The 18561-nt window shown below is 36.8% G+C and overlaps 2 long non-coding RNA genes across 3 annotated transcripts in view; one reads left to right on the top strand and one right to left on the bottom strand.

Moving 5' to 3' along the window:
- The window catches only part of LOC123384009, a 398112-nt gene that overhangs the window by 303068 nt on the left and 76483 nt on the right, over positions 1 to 18561 (bottom strand). The window contains exon 1 of one of the 2 annotated variants that reach the window (XR_006594492.1): positions 6878 to 7034. The exons of the other annotated variant lie outside the window; for it this stretch is intronic. This is a non-coding gene — a long non-coding RNA (uncharacterized LOC123384009). Of the gene's footprint in view, positions 1 to 6877; positions 7035 to 18561 lie in introns of those variants that run through there. 2 annotated transcript variants of the gene reach the window in all.
- LOC123384010 lies at positions 9490 to 15592 on the top strand. Its single transcript, XR_006594493.1, has 3 exons — positions 9490 to 10168; positions 12842 to 12844; positions 15581 to 15592. It is a non-coding gene; the product is annotated as an uncharacterized LOC123384010 (long non-coding RNA).

Here is an 18561-nt window from a genome sequence, read left to right on the forward strand (position 1 = left end):
ATTAATTGATGCATAAAATATCAATGGATGCTAAAACTCATGGTGAAAGCAGGATGAGAAATAGAACTTTTGCATAGTCTAAAAATATCTATCCCTCAAAAAAGCTTCAATTAAAGAGGGAAAAAGAAGTACCTTTACCATGAAAAAAACCTGACAGATACACCTCCTTAATCAAGTAATCAAAACCATAACCACCAGTACTGACCATCAACATCATGTGCTACCAGTAAAGACGCAATGGAAAGAACACAGCAACACTTCTGTGACATTCCAGCCCAAACTACATAATCTACATCTAATTGTAAGGAAACATTAGACAAACTCAAACTGAGGGATAACAAAGATAGCAACTGACCTATAAGCTTAAAAAATATGTCAAAGTCATGAAAATAAAGAAAAGACTGGTCTTCCAAAAGAGATACTAAAAAGACATAACCAGGTGGAACATTTAATCCTAGATTGGATTTTTTTGCTATAGTGGATATGACTGAAACAACACGAGAAGGTTGAAGTGAGTCTCTGGAAAAAAGATATGTGAGTGTTCTTTATAATACCTTTACAATATTCTTGTAAGTTTGAAACTGTTGGTTGATTGGTTGGTTGGTTGGTTTTTTAATTACATGGTTCCAAAAGTCCAATATACAGAGCTCAGGCCTTTTAGCTTTTTCTTTGATTTCATAAGTAACTTGGTGTAAATCTGAAAGAATACTAAGACCCCATTTTAAGTCAGAAACTGAGTTTGTAAACATTCTTTCAGAAATTTGTCTTTTGCACGAACAAAGACATGTGTCTAGATCTGCAAATCACATTTTTGATGCTTCTTTAATATATGTATCTCACATAAGAAATAGGAATCTAGGGGCACCTGGGTGGCTCAGTCCATTGAGCGACCGACTTCGGCTCAGGTCATGATCTCACGGTTTGTGAGTTCGAGCCCCACATCGGGCTCAGTGCTGACAGCTAGGAGCCTAGAGCCTGCTTTGGATTCTGTGTCTCCCTCTCTCTCTGCCCCTTCCCCACTCATGCTCTGTCTCTCTCTGTCTCAGAAATAAATAAACATTAAAAAAATTAAAAAAAAAAAAGAAATAGGAATCTATGGTCAAAAAAATAGCAAATATGAAAAACCATCCTTTAGTATTACTGATAAAACACTGACAAAGAAAACTCAGGACAATATTTCAGAAGTCTCTACAACTTAAATCAAGGTGGGAATCCAATTTTAGTAAATATAGTTTGAGAATTTAAGAGAATCAGAACCAAATTTTTTCCATCTATTGACTGATTGACTCGATGAGTTTCTGGCAACATCTTTTTATTTGGATGATTTGAAAAAGCAAGAATTAATATACTTCTAGAACCTAGACTCCCCCAAAGTATTACTTCCAAGAAGATGAATGTAATTTAAATCAGTAACATTCCCCAGCAAGTCAGTCAAGCAACCCTCCTGCATTATAGGATTGATGTCATAAATATTAATCCATCTATTAACCTGACTTCAAAGATTTCACATTATAGGATTCCCTTCTCTTCTCTAAGAGCTTATTCTATTGCTCAACCCTTCCTAAAATGATCAGGTTTTTATACCAAAACTTGAAGAAATTATTTTTCTGTCTAGAATTTTAAGTTGATTAATCCCTTATTTTAAGATGAATAATCATAAAATTGATCCATGGTCTCCCTAGGATCTACCCTTATTTATTCATAGATATTTGGTATCACTCTTTTCTACTGTCTTCAAGTTTTGCTCATTTTCTCATTTATTCATCATAAAAGCTTCTATTAATTTATACATTCTTCTAATTGCTTCCCCAGATTTAACTGTAATTTATTTATGGTTTAATATAATACTCAAAAAAATCAAAGACATTGGAAAAATAATATAATAATTTAGCTATTCATGTTGAACTAAATTCTCAAACTCCTGGAGAGATTTATTATATGGGCTTATGCTTCCTTAGCTAGAGCCCATAAGGTAAATTAATTGGGCTGGTTTTATTTCATTTTTCATCATAATAGATTTGAAATAGAGTTTCCAGCTTACAGATTTGCTTATATTGAACTAACTCCAATTACAGAATATTAAATTAAAAGCCCAGAAATGTTTAAATTTGGAAGCAACTCTTTTAAGACTTAGGTGCTAACTCCAAAAATTCATTATGACAATAAAACTATGCAATTTGTGAGAAATGTGGATAGGACATGGATTCAGATCTCCTGAGGTGGATCTGTGATCTGTAAGTATCACCTAACTAACTTTAGGAGAATCATTTAATCTCTTTGAGAAGTTCCTTGTTTATAAATATATTAAAAACGTCATACACAGATTTTTTTCAGGAGCCAACATGGAAGAAGTATTTGACTGTGTCTAATCTCTGTCTCCAAATTTTGACTTGCAAAGAAGTTTCCTGGAATAACAGGATACTCCCATAGGGTCAGGGATAAACCAATGGGCAAATACCTCATCCCGGATGAATACTAAAAAGTGATATAGAATTATCTTCCTCAGGGGTGCCTGAGTGGCTCATTGGTTAAGCCTCCTACTCTTGATCTCAGCTCAGGTCATAATCTCACGGTTTGAGTTTGAGTCCCATGTTGAGGTCTGCGTGACAGCATAGAACCTGCTTGGGATTCTCTCTCCCTCTCTCTCTCTGCCCCTCCCCCACTCTTTCTCTCTCCTCAAAATAAATAAATAAACGTAAACAAGTAATTATCTACTTCATATTTATCTTCAATAAGGAATAATCCCCAGAGTATTTGAAAAGAGTATAAAAGTCTACTGAACACCCACTATGGGCAGGTCCCATCTGAGACATTGTAATCATGAAAGAGAAGGTTATAATTTGGGGTTAAATATGTATACTCAGAAAGACCAATCCTCTAGTGTTAACGGAATTTGGGTGTCACATTTTCACAAGAAATATTTCCCTTTGGGTGGGAAAAATGACTTTTTAATGTTTATTTTTGAGAGAGAGGGTGACAGAGCAAGCAGAGGAGGGGCAGAGAGAGAGGGAGTTAGGGAATCTCAAGAAGGCTCCGGCTGCCAACACAGAGCCTGATGTGGGGCTCAAACTCAGGAGTCCTGAGATCATGTCCTGAGGCAAACCCAAGAGTCAGATGTTTGACCAACTGAGCCACTCAGGTTCCCCAGGAAGAATGACTCTTTAAGCAGAGCTTTCATAGGAAAGGCAACAGTATGAAACCAGAACCACTAGAAGAGGAGAGAGCCATGGATTGGCTCCAACACCCACATAGGATGAAAGTAAAAATGTAGCAAAAAGATGAGGCAGGAGTTAGAATTCAAGTAAAGACTGGGAGCCAATAGAAGTTGCTGCAAGTTTGGTACCAGTAATTTTTACCAAGTGATATATATTATGTATTTAAACTGGATGTATAATATAAACTGAATTAAAAAATGAGGTTCTCAAAACATTGAGATATTCACTGTTAAGAAATGCTTTCTTGTTTGTGACGCTGAGGTGTCTTGGCCCAAAGACTAAAATTAGCAGATGAGAAGGAAAGAGAGAGCGAGCCAGAATCATTTGTTACTTGTTCATACTTTCATTGTAAGACACAGCACATATTTATACCAGCACCATCTCTCATTACCCTGAGTTGAAAATTTGGGATGAATAATGTGTTAAGCCTCAAAGGAATAGAGCTTTGCAATGCATCAATAGTATCATCTGTCAATATATTAAATATTATTGGAATATACATGGAATATTATCAGTCTCATCCAATTCTGTTATCTCCTTTCGTTAGACTCTGGGCCTTTAATGATATCTGGAAACTTATTTTACAAATCATTATTCCTAAGTCTCTGTTCAAGCATATACTATATTCCACGTGTTCTTCTTGTTCCTTTGTAAACTATTATGTTTAATCCTCAAGCCAATAAAATATAGTTATGTATATATTTGTTTTATATATAATATTTGTTTTATTTTATTTAATAAATACAACTGTTACTTTGTGGTTATATAAGAACTCTACAAATACTAATGCATTTGATCCTGTTAACAATTATATAGAGTCTGTTATCTCTATTTTTCCAATGGAGCAGAGAAAGATTAAGTGACTTCCATAGTGTCACCTGCAAGCAAGTGGCAAAGCCTTCTGGTATTAGAGTCCATGTTTTTAATCACAAATCTATGCTGTAACAATTATTATCCTGATATTATTTATAAAGAAAATGAGGTCCCAAATAGTTAAATCATCCAAAATGCTCACTAAGCATTACTGTGGAACCAGCATGCAATGGTTCTTTGAAAAAATAGGACTTCCTGGTTTTCATGCAGATTTCAAAGGGTAGTCCTGGAACTCTGGGAATCCCACAGGTACTTTCAGGGAGTTAAAGAGATCAAAGCTATCTTCCTTTTAATATGAAAACATTAGTTGTCTATTTTTTTTCTCTCCTCTCATGTGTACAATTGAACTTTGCAGAGGATACATGACATATGATAGTGCAACAGTTTGAATGCAGAAGGAGATATGAGAATCCAGTGGTCTTGTATTAAATCAGACATTAAGATATCTGCACAATGTCACTCTTCCCGCTAATTTTTTTCAAGAATAGATTTTTCCATAACAATATGTTGTGTTAACCTATATAATAGGTTTGTTAATTTTAAATACATTAAATATAAGTCTTTGTAATGTCTTAGTTTTAATTTTTTATATAGGAAACATCAAGAAATGTAGGAAACCCACATGGGCAGAAGTTCATTGAGGTTTTCAATAATTTTCAAGAGTGTAAAGGGGTCTCAAGGCCCCAAATTTGAAAGACACTATTCTTTAGAAACAGTTTATTATATATCAGCTGGCCCAATAATGCAGTGAGAAATTAAATGAATGTGAATTTGGAATATCCAAGTTATTGTCTATGTTATCAGGATAAGTCATTTGGCTTTTGTGTCCTTATATTCCTTACATGTTCAAGAGATTCAAGGACCTAATATTTATGACTTTCCTAGTTAATTTTCAAACCATATAACCTAAAGCAATACAAACAGCTAGCTTTAATGATTTTCATTTTTATCATGGCATTTGATTATGTATTTCATAGCAAAGTACTTTCGCCTCTTTAAAAAATGTAACATTAAGTAGAGACCAATAACCTGACTTTTACGTTTCCAATGTTTCTAATTTTGCGTTTGTTTTCTCTCTTGAATGGAGTTAGAGGACATGGGAAGAGCAAAGTCTGAGAAATAACATGATGAATTTAGTGTGAGGTATGCAGATTGCCAGGTGCCTGTGGACATTTGTACAGAGATATCCTGAAGGAAGCTGAGGAAATTAAGCTGAACCTCAGAGACATCAATTCGATAGCTATAGATTCTCAACATACAGGTGGAAATTTGAGCCATGAAAATACATGAGTTTAAGAAGAGAGCAAAAGCATGTAAAGACTGAAAGGAGGGGTGCCGGGGTGGCTCAGTTGGTTAAGCGTCTGACTTCAGCTCAGGTCATGATCTCACCGTTTGTGGATTCGAGCCCCAGGTTGAGCCCTGCATCGGGCTCTGTGCTGACAGCTCTGAGCCTGGAGCCTGCTTCAGATTCTGTGTCTCCCTCGCTCTCTGCTCCTCCTCCGCCCATGGTCTGTCTCTCTCTCTCTCTCTCTCAAAAATGAAATAAACATTAAAAAAATTTTTTTAAAGACTGAAAGGAGAAGCATGACAGGAACCAAGTTGTAGGGAATGCCAGAAAGGAGGAATCCTTGAAGCAAACAAGAGCTAATCATAGAGAACTAGGAGAAGGTGGTATCAGGACACATAGGAAGAAGTATAGAATATCAAGGAGAAAACGATCTTAGAGTTAAATGCAAAAGAGAAGTCCAATATACCATTGAAAATATGACTTGCAAGAAGTTTCAGAGTATCTGTAGAGTATCCGGTGCAAGGTCGGATTGCAATGGGTTAAGTAGAAAATGGGAAGTAAGTGAAGAGTATGTATAAACCACTCTGTCTGGATATTGAGGAGAGATTAAAGTAGGGAAGACCAGGGAGAAGAAATCTCACATATTTTTCACAAAAACATAAATTTAGAACTCAAATGTTCTATTTAACACTTCACTGTGCACAAACTTTTAATTCCTCCCAAATTAGTTCCACTTACTAATCAGCTGTCATCTAATTACAGAAATGATCACAGTAAACCACTTTAACTTCATTACTAAATACCCAAGGGATCAAGTGATTCCCTTATGCCTCTGTGGTCACACTGCCGACACAAAAGTCCCATACTAGCTGAACAGTTAAGTGACTTTCTGAGAAAGGTCTTAGAATCACCTAGAATATGGACTTCACACTGAATAACGAAATGAGAAGTGATAAATTAATTTCAACTTTCAACTTCAAATCCCCATGAATGATTTACTTTCCTATCTACTTTTAAGCCGAAAGAATTCTCCTTTTCAAGATCTAAGTGATAACTGTGTTTTGGCATTAATAGTCCTTGAATAAAAAACATCCTATGCATAATAAAGGACCACATTGCAAAATTAACTTAACCATTTCACATTCCCTCACTTAAGGATTCATTTATGGCCTGTGCTACATTTCATCTGGCCCTGAGTTCCACTAAACCTTTTAAAATTACCAGGCACGTCAGTATTTCTTTATATCAACGAGTTCTGGTTCAAAATGGTGACATAAGAGGAGCCTCGGCTCATCTCCTCCCACACACAGTCTCTAGCTATATAGGGAACAACTTCCTCTGGAAAAGAAATACACACAACAACAACAACAACCACCACCTAAAAACTGTTATCTGAGCAACTGGGAGGCCTCCCAACAACAGAAGGCTCACACAGAATCAGGTAGGAGAGGCTGGGCACTGTCTCACCATAAACCCCATCCACGGCACCGCAGGGACTCACAGTCAGGAGGGCATTCAAATCCCGGGGCTCGTCCCTGAGGACTGAAGGGCTTGAACCCACGTCAGGCACCTCCAAACATTTAAGACCTGCACTTGAGAGAGGAGGCCCCCAAACATCCAGCTTTGAAACCCACAGGGTTTCCGCCTCGTCAGACGCACAGGGCTCTAAGGACCCAAGAAATAGCTCAGGAATGGAACTCACCTGCTCCAGGGATTGGCCTAGACGTGGCCCGCTGAGAGGCTTAATAAGCTTAAAGTGTAGGCCTGAAATGCAGGCATCTAATTTAGCGTACAGCTAGAGGCCTGCTAGCTGGTGGGCATCTTTACCTCTCTCTTTGCCTCTCTCTTGCCAGCGGGTGACCTCTTCCTTCTTTTTCTTTTTTTCCTGGTGGGCGCCATCTGGGCGTTCTCCCTCTGCCGCACTCCAGCTTCCTTCTGCCAGCAGACCGCCCAGCCTTCGTCTTTGGAGGGGAGCTTTTACATGCCTCCTGTGCCTGGTTTTTACGTCTGGCGCCAGGGCTTCTGCAGCTGCAGCCCAGGGGACCCCTGTAGATCACCTAGCACTGGTGGCCAGCAGGACTTACTTGTAGCCCCACTGACGGTCTATATATGCATACTTTATTTTTTTACTATTTAAAAAATGTTTTAATATTTATTTCTGAGAGAGAGAGAGAGAGAGAGAGAGAGAGAGCGAGCGAGCGCCGGGGGCGGGGCAGAGAGAGAGGGAAACAGAATCTGAAGCAGGTTGGGGTGGGAGGCTAAAACCCACAAACCTGGAGATCATTACCTGAGTTGAGGTTTAAGGACTGAGCCACCCAGGCGCCCCTATATTTGCATACTTTAAAAGCTGCTGCCTGAGCTCTGGCTTCCAATCAGCCTGAATCCAGGTGCTGGCTGAGATCATCCGCTTCAGGTCACTGACAGGTGTTAGCACATCCTCAACCACTGGGAGCCATTAAAGATAAAACTGGCTGCTGGGACAATCACAAAGGTTTGAGGGACAACCAGGAGGGAGACCAGAGTTGAACCCTATTCAACCTCCCCCCCCCAGAAGGCCACTCCTTCAAGACTGAGAGAGGTGGCTGTTTTACCTAATGCACGGAAACCAGCACAGAGTTGAATAAAATAAAATAAAATAAAATAAAATAAAATAAAATAAAATAAAATAAAATAAAATAAAATAAAATAAAATAAAATAAAAATGTTCCAACTAAAAAAATAAGATAAAACCCCAGAAGGAGAAGAAAACTTTAATGAAATGGAGATAAGTAATTTATCTTTATATCCATTTTCTTAATACTCTGTGGATCTTTGATATCCTGAATACATAAGAAGCAAATTTCTCTAACAAAGTTTTTTTTTTAATTCTCCAAGAATACATCTCATTCCTTTCCCATTCTCCACAAAAGGAATAATCAAACAAATCTTACTTTTCTATATGGATTTCAACAGGCTTTCTAGGTTGAAAAAAATGGGTAATAATCTAATAATCCAGTGAGTACTGAAGTGCTCCTATATTCTCATGCTGAGTCCTAACTGAAGTGACCATAAACTTTATCACTCAGACTGGGACATTCAGCAGAGTAAAAATAGGTTGTTATTCATAACTATACACAAAGTAGGCACTGACTAGGACAGTCATAGAAACCTGGGTGCATGGTCACTCAACTTTCAGCTCTCCTGTACCAAAATAAATAAATACTGAAAGAATTTCAACAATGATGGGTAAGGAGTGGATACAGTGAAGGTTTATATCTTGCTTTTACAATCCCTATGACTGTAAAGATGTGTGATTTTACAACCCCAATCTCATTTTGATGTGCTGCTATCACTTCAAAAATAATACTGGTGTGGCACGCTCTGAAGATACCATTGACCTCACTTGTAAACCACTTTAATGGCCCAGCTGCTTAAGTCACATTCCAACTTTTTCTTTTTCTTCTTTTTCTGTTTTTCTCCAGCTTTCTGACTTCATTGTTTCTTTTTTCCCCATTCTTTGCCTTGTCTCATTCTTTGGTCTTGCTTTATGTAGTACTGTTTTTCTGTTGTTGTTGTTTTTTTTTTTTTACTCCAAACGTGGTTTCCTTTCAACCACGATTTGCCCAGACTAAACTGAGTTCAACTCCAACATAAGACAACAGAAAATGCTGAAATTGCCCAACTTTTCTAGTATTCTCTCATCAGAGAAAGATCTATGGGAGCCATGAGTTATTTCATTCTCAATGAATTTGAATGCCATAATTCTGGGTTAAAACATACTCTTCTCTCAGAATATGACCAAAAGCAGGTGTAATGTTAAATATTAATATATTCTTACCACTTCCAATTTTAATTATTTCAACAGAAAACAGATGCAGACATGCCGGAGACCAGCTCCAGCAGTCAGGGTTCCTGATGGGATGGGTGGACGTCGGCGAAGGAAGTCACACTTTAGTTTCTGCACATCAGCCTTTATTGCAGGTAGCGAAGGAGATATTTATCACTTGGGGACTGGAGTCTTAACAGGTGGGGGATGACTAATTCTACATGATAGGCATAGACAGGCATGTGTGCACCGACATATATAGTCTCACATGATTATACAACATGATTATTAGCAGGGAAAAGAGAAGGTACAAAGTTCACAGAAAGTTCCGCAAAGGTTATTTCCTCAATTTACATAAGGTAGATACAATGAAAAGAAATCTTTAACAATGTCACAAACAGGGTCATTTATCTTATTACAATTCTCGTGTAAGGTTCACCAGGTTCTCAGGGTCATGATAACTTTTCTAAGAAGCTTTACAATGTTGTTGTGTTCATATTAGGGTACAGGTTGTCTTCTAATCCATTGTACACTTCACAATGGCAACCTTTAGGATTAGTCATAAACTTAGAACACAATACATTGCCAGGGGCAACATCCAAACATATCTTTGACTAATTTCCAAGGAACTTTCCAAGCAGTATATCTAGTACTAGTAAGATGACTTACAGAATAATATTTCTGATTATAAATGAACCCAATACAAGGTGATTGAAAACCCCCTTTCAATTTCCTCTGGCAAAGTCCCCTCATCCCATAATTAGTATAAGGACCCCAATCACTCCACATGCACATCCTATCATTAGGATCTAGTAAATATTTTACATATGTCTCCAGTTTCCAGGCTTCCCCATAGGTGAAAAGGAGAATAGAGAGTAAAAGCAAAACTAGCAGCAGGCGGTTTGGCGACGGGTCACTGCCTTGCAGTGATTCCCGAGAGAGGACCTTTGTCCTCATGGCAGCGCAGAATGAGACTTCATTCGGCTGGTTCCTTCACAGACAGATCATTTTATAAGCAGTCATCAAACCCATGGAGATGACATTGGTTGCTAGTTTAGAAAACAAGTCATTAAACCTTCCTCCATTATTATTTAAATAGCTCTATAAATAAATGTGTCATTTGCAATCTGAAAGAGTTGGCTGGCAAAGCTGAGTGTCATCCAAGTTTATTTTAAATCAGGGCTTTCAGGTTTAGAGTTTTCATGTAAAGCATCCATTTATGACTACTCTTATTTTTTTTTTGTTGTTTGTGCCAATGGGAATGGAAATAAGTTTACTGTATGTCTTTGTTTTAATGCACCTAGGAGACACTACAAATTTAGATGACAGATGGGAAGAACCACTATTGACTTTGGGCAGTTCAGAGAGGGTTTCCAAGAGCCCATTAATTTTGTGTTCCAGAAATTTAGGCACCAGCTTGAAAATAATAAATTAACTGTGCTAAAGTAATGAAAAAAATTCCTTTGCTTTTGTATAATGAGAAAATGCACAAATAATATATGTCTATTTATTAACACACAACCAAATGAGTATTTGGCCCTTTTTTATTCCCTAGAAGTTTATAAATTATGATGCTTCCACTCTGAAGTGGGAATGTATTATAATTAAGGACATTTGGGATTTATTCAAGTTCTCATCATGATATAAAGTGTCTCAAATCTGAGAGAAGAAAAATAACATACATTTTCTGCATGCAATGCTTATTCTGTAGCTAGATCCAGCCTTGCAGGACCAGTATTCATTTGGGGTGGATTAAATGTAGGAGATGATAAAGAAGTGGTCAATAGGGTGAGATACCCTAGCTAGGATATGCTGGGAAAATACTGCTTAAACCGCATTTAACATAATCGATGTCTTCTATAAATAATCAGCAACTTCTCAAACAGCATTTATTTTATTCCCCAAGAATGTATTTATTTTTAAAATCCATGGTTTACATGAATTTATTATTGAGGAAGTTGATCTGTGGGCCTTTCTGATGTCTTACTTGAAATTTGAGTCACACTCTGTAGAACAAATGTTTCATACCATTTATATTGAATAGATGTTAAACTTAATTTCTGAAACTAAAAAAGACAATTACACTTATCAAAAGGGAGTTATGTTTTATTGTTGCTTATTGAAATTTTACCATATAATTTCTTCTTTTAAGATAGAAAAGACTCAGAATTACCAGATGAGCTTTTACTTTTTTTTTCCAAAATAAAACTTATGAAAAAATTACATATACAAAGAGGTCTCCTGGAATGTGTTCAACTGTAGGCCCCTGAGTGAGATAGATGTAAGGAGTGAAAAACTCCAATTTACCTTTGGGAAGAAGATGGGAGGGAGGTTAATGCTGATGAGGCAGAAATAGGAGATTTCAAAATAAAAGTCCCAATGTTCTGCTCCTTGGGGATCTCAATCAAATCCAAACTTACATGATCTCTGCATGTTATTTACAAATGTTGTAGTAACACAATGAAGTTAAATATAAATTGTGCCATAATTCAGCTGTATGTGTATGTGCACACATGTATCCCTATCCTATCCATCTTAGGAAAAGAACAATTGTAAAATGTGGAATGTTAAGAGAGTTCTCTCCTATCTCCCAAAAAATCTAATCAAAAGGATAATGAAAGGAGAACAAAACCTAACTTCAGTCAAGTTTGCATAGGGTAAAAGCAAATGAAAATTGTAAATTAATCTAAAGAAAAGTTTGGCTCTTAATTCTTAATCCCCTCCAGAACTGTGAAAAATAAATTTTGTTATTTATAAGATACTATTACTAGCTCATGGTAGTATGCTATAGCAGCCGAAATGGACCAAGACAACAAATTACCCCTACAATGTATCATCTTAAAAAAGTGAATGTTTAGTGTCCCTTTTCTGTGAGTCAGGAATCCGAGTGCAGCTTAGCTAGGTGCCTCTGGCTCAGAGTTTCTCACAAAGTGTAGGCCAGGATGTAGTCATTTCAAGCCTCCAGTGAATACACTTTTAAACACCACCTATTTGGCTGTTGACAGCCTCGGGTCCTCATTGACTACTGACTGGAGATATTAGTTCCTTGTCACATGGATCTTTCCATAGGGAAGCTCACAACATGGTAGCTGACTTCCTGCAGAGCAAACCATTTAGAGGGGAAGGAAGTTCCATGGAAGTCCATGGCAGCCACAATCTCTTTTTAAGCTTATCTTGAAAGTGACATCTTAATCACTTTGCCATATTCTGTTCTTTAGGAAACCAACCATGAGGTCCTGCCCACACTCTGGTACATCAAGAGGGAAGTATGGATCATTGGAGTCCGTCTTTCTTTTTTTTTTTTTTTTTTTTACATTTATTTATTATTGAGAGACAGAGAGAGACAGAGCATCAGCATGGGAGGAGCAGAGAAAGAGGGAGACAGAATCCAAAGCAGGCTCCAGGCTCTGAGCTGTCAGCACAGAGCCCGATGTGGGACTCAAACTCACAAACCGTGAGATCATAACCTGAGCCAAAGTCAGATGCTCAACCGACTGAGCAACCCAGGCACCCCCATCTTTTTTTTTAATTTTATTTATTTTTGAGACAGAGAAAGCACGAGCAGGGGAAGGGCAGAGAGAGAGGGAGATAGAAGATCTGAAACAGGCTCTGCATTGACAGCAGAGAGCCTGTTGTAGGGCTCAAACTCACAACCTCAAGATCGTGACCTGAGCCAAAGTCACGTAATCGATTAAGCCACCCAGATGCCTCGTTGGAGTCCATCTCAACAGCTGCCTACCATACTTATGTATAAAGTGGAAATAACATTGCCTGCCACACAAGATGGTTGGTTATAAAAGCATAACATAAATATATTCTCACTGACTTATTTGCATATAACTTATTTCAAGTCTTTGTTATAAACCATGGAACTATATATATAAGATCAACAAAATAGCTCTCTTGCAGATGAAAAAGATTTAAAGGGAACTTCTCAGAGCACAGAAATTACTGTTAGAGTTATGAGCAGAATTCCAAAGATAAAATGTCATTCTGTGCCATACCCACTTATTTATGCTTTGATTTCTTCATCCATAAGTGGTGCCAACTAGTATTTTCTAATGCATCCTCCAACAAAATTCTAGTTGCCAAGTATAATTACTCTAAATATTTAGAATCCTTTTGGGAAAATAAATATACTTCCAGCATTAAAAATTTAATGAGCTTAACGTCACTCCTCATCAGGGAAATAGAAATCAAAACCACACTGAGATATCACTTCACACTGGTCAGAGTGGATAAAATGAACAAATCAGGAGACTAGAGATGCTGGAGAGGATGTGGAGAAACGGGAACCTTCTTGCACTGTTGGTGGGCATGCAAACTGGTGCAGCCACTGTGGAAAACAGTGTGGAGGTTCCCCCCAAAATTAAAAATAGGTCTACCCTATGACCCAGCAATAGTCCTGCTAGGAATTTACCCAAGGGATACAGGAATGCTGATGCATAGGGGCACTTGTACACCAATGTTTGTAGCAGCACTTTCAACAATAGCCAAATTATGGAAAGAGCCTAAATGTCCATCAACTGACAAATGGATGAAGAAGATGTGGTTTATGTACACAATGGAATACTACTCGGCAATGAGAAAGAATGAAATCTGGCCATTTGTAGCAATGTGGATGGAACTGGAGAGTGTTATGTTAAGTGAAATAAATCAGGCAGAGAAAGATACCATATGTTTTCACTCATATGTGGATCCTAAGAAACTTAACAGAAGACCAAGGGGGAGGGGAAGGGCGAAAAAAAAAAATTACAGAGAGGAAAGGAAGCAAACCATAAAAGACTCTTAAATACTGAGAACAAACTGAGGGTTGATGGGGGGTGGGGGAGAGGGGAAAGTGGGTGATGGGCATTGAGGAGGGCACCTATTGGGATGAACACTGGGTGTTGTATGGAAACCAATTTGACAATAAAATAAATAAATAAATAAATAAATAAATAAATAAATAAATAAATAAAATGCAACTTCAAAGAGAAAAAAAATAATAATCCAAAAAACCTTTAATGAGTTTAGCCACAGATTAACTCACAAAGTTAAAATAATCATAAGCTTTAGAATACATAAGAGGTCTGAAATACTTGCTGAGAAATTTAACTTTAAGAAGTTAAACTATCATATATTTTCACATAGAAAACTAGTTTATAGACATTATTTTAAAAGAATGACCATTTTATTCCATAGAAATATTAAATAGCCCAGATTTACTAGAAAAAGTCAGGGGAAAAGTTATTTTCTAAGAATTCCTGCAAGAGTTAAGAGCCTGGAAGCTTAAAAGTCCATAAGAGGGGAAAAAAGGGGGCATCTGGGTGGCTTAGTCAGTTGAGCATCCAACTCTTGATTTTGGCTCAGGTCATGATCCCAGTGTCATGGAATTGAGCCCCTTGTGGGACTCCTCACTGAGTGTGGAGCCTGTTTAAGATTCTCTTTCTCTCCCTCAGCCCCTTTCCCCTGCTTGCTCTTTCTCTCTCTCTCTCTCTCTCTCTCTCTCTCTCTCTCTCTCTCTCTCCCAAAAAAAAAAAAAAAAGAGTTCACAATAGAAAAACCTAAAGATCATAAATCTAGGACACTTTCATTCACAATCAATCCACCACACTTTCACTTTAGTGTACACACAACACACAAATTCAATAAATATATAACAGCCTACATTGTGTAAAATACACTATGCAGAAAAATGATTAATGATAAAAAAGACAACCAGAAATTTAAAATATAGTGGAAAAAAAAAGGATAAGATAATCACATCAAATGGTAACCAAATATAAGACCTAATTCCCACTTGGGTCACCCTACCTTTCAAGGTCTGTATAAGATTAGTTGACCCCACATTCTTCATTCATTGGGAAGATCAATGTCTGGGAACCATTTCTCCCGGATCTCTCTGGCTCTAATTTCTCCCTTCTTAATCCTCCATCCAGCTTCTGATGGCTAGTTGTTCCTTCCTCCTCTCTGCTTTACTTTAACCTTGACACAGACCTCCATTGATTTGATTTCCATGAAAACCACTTACATCAGGCCTTTGTATGTATAGCAGGACTCACTTAATATTTGGGAAGACAAAAGTTTATATCATGGCCACAAAGATGACTAAAAATTCAGTCTCAGGCATCTGCTAGGCCATTTCCATTAGTAGCAGCCTCTTCCAATGTTGTGGGTCTCTTTGCTCCTCTCTTCAGGCTCCCCTCGCCAACACCTCCAATTTTGCTTCATTTTTGTGTTCACCTTGTCCCTCACATATTTATTCTTATAGTCTTGCGTTTTCTCTCCCAAGCATTAAAGGATTTCCTTAACAAGAAAGTGTTTGCAGAAGAAATAGTGGTGCCAGCTGCTCAGAAAATAGCTTTTTTGCCCTTTCACACTATTTTATGTATTGAGAATACTTTTACGGTTCAAGAGGAGAGAGGACCAAGAGGTTAGCCAGAGTAGGATAATAAGGAAAATCTTTAATTTGGTGGTAGCATGGTAGTATTAAACGACCTATTGGGTAGGCTATGCAAATGGTGGGAGGATGCCTTGGAACATTCCAAATAAAAACAGGGTGAGCATAATCCATACCGGCATTTGTCAATAAAGCATATGATAATTATAGGGTCTTGTGCAATCTAGATGCTCTAAAGGGGTTTTCTTTAATTATAACTTTGTCTTCTCTGGCATGATGCCTAAGGACGTTATAGGAAGGCCTTAGTATGTGATATTATTTGCTTTTAATCTTTATGACTAGCTTAATAGATATTGGTCAAAATATATAAAGAGGTCATCTCACAGAATTTAACTTGATTGTTGGATTGTTTTACACGTGGGTCTTATAAGCAATTTGTATGCAGGAGTAAGTTAAGATGGAGTATACGGCTACTTTAGCTTAATTAGAGCTTTAGACTATTAAGCCTTGTCTAAAACCATTTCTAATACAGCCCTGAATTGTATAAGTGAATACTCACCTCAGGTCTGTATTTATTCAGATCTCCTATTCTCCAGTTAATTTGGATCAGTGAAGCATTATGTCATAAACACGTTGCATCTTAAATTGGGCTGAATCTCAATCTTGCTATACAATTCCTCCATAGAGCAGTTATGTGGGCACTGAAATGATTCTTTACTCTCTTTCGTGACAGTAGTGGGTAAGAGCATATAATATAGAGTTAGATTTTCAGGGTTTGTAACCCTGATTCTGTGTGCTTCAGTTGTTTTGTTTGTTTGTTTGCATTTGTTGTTGTTGTTTTTGTTCATCTCTCTATGTGGCACTGCAGACATAGCTTTCAATAACACCTTCATGTATATGTATGTGTAATCCCATGATCAACTTTTTCTCTTGGTATTTTTTCATCAATATTTACAAATATCCTTTTTCATTTTGTCCTAAAATAATAATGTTATTTATGTTTATTGTTTTCTATTCATTCTAAACTCCACATTTGTGCATTTACTCAAATTGCTTATGATCATTTTCTAACTTAAATTCACTTAAATTAATTTTGTCTAAGTTAGTCAGTAATTTTTAGACTTCAGCATGTGTAAGGCGGTCCGTAAGATGCACTTTAAGAAAATCTAATCATATTCAGTGACAAAAACATTAAACAGAATTGATTTAGTTCTCTCCTCTAAGGAATACCATGAACACTGGCTACTTGGTTTAAAAATAATTCATAGCAATTACTTCAAAAAGTTAACTAAACTTTAAAATGATAAGATTAAAATATATAAAAATTTTAAAAATGATATGATTTTTTAAAATAAATGAAATAAAATGATGATTGGCAAAAAATAATTTGTAAGTTTTTCTGGAGGTTGGGGAAGGAAAAGACAATGTTAGATATAGATGTATATACCAGAATGAAAAGCCGACTATACAGACAGATTTTTATCTGCATAATTCATTGCTGAATTCTTAGCACCTAGACTTGTGTCTGGAATATGGTTAGGTCTTAATACAAGTAAGAATGTGAAGTACTATAGCAATCAGTTATGGACACAAAAAGGTAAGAACAAAGGTAGTTTGTTCTCTCAGTGTATTCTTTGTCAAAATCTGATGTCATCCTTTAGTGGCAACTTTCTAGGGGCCAAAATCACTCTGTTCCCTCTTCACCTCATGAAATTTTTAAAGTGTGTGTTAGAGCAGAGGCCTTGGGAAGAATGCCTATCTCTTAAGAAAGTTTCAATCTATGGAGATAGAGATTTCATTTTATGGCAAAAATATATGACTCTAACATCACCCTCTGTTCAAAAATTAGTTTATGGAACAAACAGTTGACAGTCTAAAATATTTCTCCACTAGTAACAACACTGTAGACATTTGGTAGAATACATGATGCCATTTAAACACATCAGCTACCCATAAAAAGGGGACTTGGAAAAAAATGGTGGGGGGGACTTGGCATCGTATAAATATCCTGGTAGAAACACATGATATATGTGGCTGATTTCTATGTTTTGATTGTGCTGTTTGTATTGTAAATGAATCTATTTTGCTCCAGTCCTTGTTCCTCTGACCTTTTAGAGTCTCAATGAGACTCCAAAAGCAGCAATCAAAAGCTCAGTGTTTCATTTTGGAAGCATTCAGAAAGCAATGCACTTTGGCTAAATTTAGTTGTAGCATTCAGAATTTAAAACCATGTTTGATCATCTTCTAGGAGACACACAGTGATTGAGTGACGACTCACTTTTGATTTTAAATAAATCAGTCAAATAATAGTTGCTTCTTGGTTCACTCATGTAAAACAAAAAAGAAGGGTCTCGATGGGGGACAGTAACAAAAACTGACCTGGGTAAGGCTTTTCAATGGTTGCAGCTAGGCGTGCTCATTTTGTAGGACACCAAACAATAGAAACTTTTGTGTTCATTTGAAACAATTCTGGCTCAGAAAACACAAATCACAATTAAAATTGAGGCAACAAAACTGGAAGCCAAAAACAGTGAGAAGAGCTCATGTAAAAGAAATATTGTCTTCTTTATCAAGAATTGTATTTGGTAAAAACTTTAGAGAATAATTGAAAGTTATTTTTTAGAAAAAGGGGGAATCAAACTTCAAAGTAATATTTCATGTCCTAAATGATAACATGGGAAATATCATGTATCTTTAAGAATTCAAATGTTGATTTATTTAAGCAATAATTCTGATTTTCAGGCATATGCTGTTTATAGTACATGGTCAGCAATCTTTTTTCTGAGCAACATAAGCTAAGAAAACACATCAAGCCACAAGATTTCAGTTCTTGGGCTTCACAAAGTTAAGTTCTGACTATGAAAAATTGCCAGATACCAGAGACCAGATGCAATTTGGAAGTCTGAGCATAACCCAAGTGTAATCTAGCTTTCATCACGGGAAAATAAATTTCTTTTTAATTTTATTGTGGAAAGAACACTTAACATGAGATCTATCC

Source organism: Felis catus, chromosome A2 (assembly GCF_018350175.1).
Source record: "Felis catus isolate Fca126 chromosome A2, F.catus_Fca126_mat1.0, whole genome shotgun sequence".
In the NCBI taxonomy this organism is placed as follows: domain Eukaryota; kingdom Metazoa; phylum Chordata; class Mammalia; order Carnivora; family Felidae; genus Felis; species Felis catus.